This window comes from Aegilops tauschii, chromosome 2 (genome assembly GCF_002575655.3).
Source record: "Aegilops tauschii subsp. strangulata cultivar AL8/78 chromosome 2, Aet v6.0, whole genome shotgun sequence".
Lineage (NCBI taxonomy): Eukaryota > Viridiplantae > Streptophyta > Magnoliopsida > Poales > Poaceae > Aegilops > Aegilops tauschii.
The window spans coordinates 407088970-407094032 of NC_053036.3; the positions used below are offsets into that span (position 1 = coordinate 407088970).

At 42.6% G+C, this 5063-nt stretch overlaps 1 long non-coding RNA gene across 1 annotated transcript; it reads left to right on the top strand.

Moving 5' to 3' along the window:
• The first annotated feature begins 1212 nt into the window (after positions 1–1212).
• On the top strand, positions 1213–4029 carry LOC120973492 (uncharacterized). Its single transcript, XR_005768465.3, has 2 exons — positions 1213–3114; positions 3365–4029. It is a non-coding gene; the product is annotated as an uncharacterized lncRNA (long non-coding RNA).
• The last annotated feature ends 1034 nt before the right edge of the window (positions 4030–5063 follow it).

Below are 5063 nucleotides of genomic sequence, written 5' to 3' on the forward strand. Positions count from 1 at the left end.
AACCATGGTTCTGACCATGATTGTTCCCCTTTGATTCCATTTCTCGGACAAGTAAAGCACTTGTCTTCTGCAGATCAATGCCTCTTTGCAACCTCTATCTTGACCTTCCTTCGAGTATTACCCTCCGGTATCTCGAGAATAACAAAGAACTGTGTTGCTTCCTATGAGTCTTCATCTAGTATTGCTCCTCAACGATTCAGATTGCCCCGGGTTCCAAGTTATTAGTCACTCGAGAACATCGATAAGTGAATAGATTCCGCACTCCGATTCTATAACTCTAAGTAATTTTCATTGCTTACGAGTTTAATAATCCTTCAAGTCATTCCTAGCCTGGCTGGCTATGTCACTATCGTGCTAAATTTTAACTGTGCCACCTGGTCCTTATGCCTGGAGCAACTTCCGACGACGAGTGAAGCTTATGTCGATCTTCTTCTTCTTATCATTTCACCTCGAACAACAAGCTTGATTTCGAGCTTGTGTCGTATCCTTGGTTCCAATAGCCTTTCGCTTCTTCCTTCCTGTTGCTTGATGACGTCACTCCTCGATGGCATCTTCATAGAGCCTCTCGACAAATGCTCGTGATCAGCATCAACATTTTGACTTCTGTTGAGATGACAATTGAATTCATGGTGAGAAATACCATCCTTGATGTTCGATGATTTGAGTTATCATCGACAACCCCTTGTCTTCTTTCCAACACATGTTTGATCATGTCTTGGTTATACCTTGGGCTCCTTGCTATTCCTGCAATTGTTCCTTGAGTATTTTTTGTGATCTTCAACTCCAACCTCTACTTGGAACACCATGTTAATGCTACCTCGAAGCATGACTGAGGTATTCCGGATATCAACAAGAACATTGGAAGCACATTGTCAAATGTTTCTTGATCTATTATCCAAACACCGCTGTTTGGGTAAACATCATGATTCTCATTGCCCCTTTAACTAAATGGATAAGTACTTGATGTCCTGTCATGTATATCATGCTCTTTTTGTTCTTGGGAAGCATATACTCTAATACTTTTGTATAACCACATTTTCCTTTCCACTGTTTTGTTAAACCTTTCTTGTGATCTATATGATCTAAGAAGTAATAGTTCCCTGCTTATGTAAACACCCCGATGTACAACCTTGTCAGTGAGACCCTGTGACTATTGTTGGTGACATTTCGGTAACCACCGATGGACGCGTACCTTGCCGATTGGTCCGCCTCGTTCAACGAGCAGGAATATGGTTCTCTTCGTCCCTTGCCCTTGGTACCAACGTGGTTGCCAACATAACTGACAGACTATCCTCCGACAAAGCTTGCTATCATAACCGTGTGAAATGTCATTGCTCTTTCTACTTTTAACCCACATGGTGGGCCCATAACCAGTTCCACAGGATCGAAACCTGGCTCTCCTGTACAACCTTGATTCCGAAATATCCTTTGCACTTGCCTTCATATGTAATTCACGAGCTAATTCCCTTACCATGTTTCATTCCGGTATCAGTTGCAACATTCTTCTTTTTTTCCTTGGACCCCTTTGACATTCTGATTAGGCATCGAACGATTGCCTATCCGTTTGAAACTTCTCATTATACCTTCTTATTTTGCTCTCAATGTTTTTCATAAGTTAAATTCGACAGTTACGTTCCACCACCTCCCCTGAGTTATCTCCCAGATAAGCACCCTTGTAGAGGTCCGTTCTTCCAAAGCTACCCCTTATCCTTTTCGTGAGTATAATGGAATCCCGAAGAAAGTATGACAACTTCATCATGATGACCTGAAGTAGAGAAATGAAGACAGCAATGAAATGGATTGACCTCTTTGAGAAGAGCAACCAAGACCGAAAATAACCGTTAGAATTTCATAACCAGAACTTTCCCCGCAACTCCACCTCTTAAATCTCGGGACGAGATTTCTTGTAGTGGAGGAGATTTGTAACACCCCTGGTGTCATGCTACAGTACACTCCTGTTGATGGTGCCAAGTCATCACAATTATTTTTGCTAATGATCACTTTGTTCCAAATCAAAATTCAAACTCATATTCAAATTGCATGTCAAATTATTTTTCTTCAAAAATAAAACAAAAATGTTGGTTGGGTTGCAGATATTCTGTATGGAGTTATCATGTACAAACCAACATCATTTGACTCATAGATAAATTCCTAGAATTTAATAAATGGTCCAACAGCTTTAAAACAAGCCATTTTTTATTTTGAACAATTAGTCTAACTTTTCCGAATGCTCTGAAACTTTTTGCGCAGCCTTAGGATAACACCGGGTATTTATGTGCCAAGTTTCTTCTACAACTAAAATGATTTGCTACTAAAAGTAAATGCCAAATAAATAAATAAAATATAAAAAAGGAAAGAAAAAGAAAGAGCTAGGCAGACTGGGCTCTAGTCCACAGTGGACAACCCAACCCACCTCACCTCATCTCCCTTCTCGCTACAGGAGCAGAGGGTAATCGTGGCATCCATCCGCCGGCGATGGCCGTGCGTGGCGGCCATCCACGCCCACCTGGCCGCCTACAAAACCTCCCCCGCGGCCCCCTCAGACGAACCCTAGCCTCTCCTTCCCCCTCCCTCACGCCGCTGCTCTCTCCCCGCACACGGCTGAGCTCCACCGTAGCCGCGCCGTCGTCGTCCTCGCCGCCGGCATCGTCGTCCTCGCCGCCGACGTCGTCCCGCAGCCCTGCGAACAGATCCAGGAGGACCGCCACGGCCGACTTCGTCCAACCCGGGCATCAAATCGAGCGGAGCCTCCCATGCGCTCGCCATCGAGCACATCTTCGGCGTGTACATCGCCGTCGTTCGTCGCCGTTTGCTGCCACTCCAGTCCGTCCCCGGCCTCCCCGACCACGTCCTCGGCTCTGTGGCGAGCTTCTCCTCCGGATTCCCCCTTCCTATGCCTTGATTTAGTCATCGTTTGCCGTCCCCGAGTTCATCCTAGTTCGCGTGTACATGTACGTACATGTGTGCGTGTTGCTCGTGCTGCTCTTGCTACTACCGCTGCCCCGCGCACCCGCGTCGCTGACCACGCCTGCAGCCGCCGCGCCCTTGCCCTGCCCGCTCGCGCTCGCCGCGACCATGACCGTGCCCCTCTGCCGCCCTGGCATGTATTTTTGTGTAAGTAGAAATTTAGAGTAGTTCTGGATTATTTTGGCAATGTAGAAAATTTAGTCTGATTTTGGCCACAGGAAATACATGTATCTTTGTAATCAATTGTACATCTTCTGCTCTTTTTATGAATTATGGCCATTGATAAGTCAGAGTAGGCAATGTTGTTATGAGGTTGTAGGAATTTATGCAATCAATTAATTAATTGTGGCTACTGATAATTCAATTGTATTTTATGAATTGTTTTATGAATTTTTAGGCAAGAGGAACTTGTGATTTTATCAAATGGGTTGATGGAGAGTGGCCACCAACACTAAGAAAGCACTGACCAAACTATGTGACATGTATGAAAGTGAGAAAGGAGGCAGAGTTAGGGATAGTCTTGAGCGTGGTGAAGAAAAGTTTCAGTTTTCTTGTGAGAGAAAAGCTACAGATTGAGCACAGGAATGTGCAAGCTAAACTTTAACAGGTTGTGCATGAGAAGCAGGTGCCACTGGCACTAAAGGCAAAGCAGAACATGCTCTGATTAAGGTCAAGGCAGAATTGGAGCGGAAGAAAATTCTGGATGGGGCAGCATCTATTTTCCGCAAAGTGATGAGGATCAAGGTGAAGAGGGATAGGGATACGGATAGGGATAGACTTAAGGTTGAGAAGAAAAAGCTTTTATTGAAGACTTTTTTAAAGACAAAGAGGGTACCAGGGTAAAGATTAGGAAGATAAAGGACTTTTATGATGAGTAGTTAGAGACAAGTTATGTAAAAAATTCTTTAACTAGTAGTACTATGTAAGTTGTTGGAAGTGTAGAACATTTAGTTGTGTCGTAGAGCTTTAAAGCCCTCTATCCAGAGTTTTTGCTCACATTTATTGATTGTTATATTTGTTAAATTATTATTTAATTATCAGTTGAACTTTCCATTTCAGAAATTAGGTTGGTGGTGATGTTGATTGTGTATCAACAAGTTATGGTTATTGTAGATGAACAATAATAGTTGACGGTCATGTTGTGAGTAACAGTTGATCACTTGCAGTATTATCTCTGGATTCAGCTTAAATTGAGCAACACCTCTTATTATTTTAGTTATCAAGTGAGCAGAAAAAGTGTGATTATAATCATGATAAAATACATAGTAGAGATATATTGTCACCATCACGACATCATAACATCATGAAGAGAAGCAAAATTACACTTGCACATCATAGATATGCATCAATCTAATTACACCACGGTGAATGGGTTGATACAGTCGACTAAAGGGGGGTTGAATAGGAAATTACGAAATTTAAATTTAATTACCAATTTTAGAACGATAATAAGACAAAGGCTACTTCGTTGTGAATTACACATACAAATAGCATCAAGTGAGCAAAGTCATCCAACGATCTCGTGCACAAATACATAGGGTTGCAATGCTATGCCTGAACTCAATGCCTTAAGGAATTACTCATACATAGCGACCGGATCGCAAGGAGAAAATATTGTAGATGACATAATACAAATGACTGATTGATAAACAGTCTTACAATGTTCCGATTGTGATGCACCGACTACAAGTATGGCTAACTCGGGGGATAATGGCTATGTTAGTGAAGGAGATGGAGATAAGAAATGACGACGGCTAGGGTTTGTGAATGATTCCTGGGACGGTGATGTTCTGGTGGTTTTTCGTCGCCCCCCTTGCGCATTAGGTCTGGTACTGTAGGATCGTAACTATGTCTAGAGGGGGGGTGATTAGACTACTTGACCAAATAAAAATCTAGCCTTTTCCCAATTTTAAGTCTTGGCAGATTTTAGCAACTTAGCACAAGTCAAGCAATCAACCTACACATGCAATTCTAAGAGTATAGCAGCGGAATGTAAATCATTGCATATGAAGGTAAAGGGGAGGAGTTTGAAGGGAGAAACACAATGCAGACATGAAGATTTTCGGTGTGGTTCCTATAGGTGGTGCTATCGTACA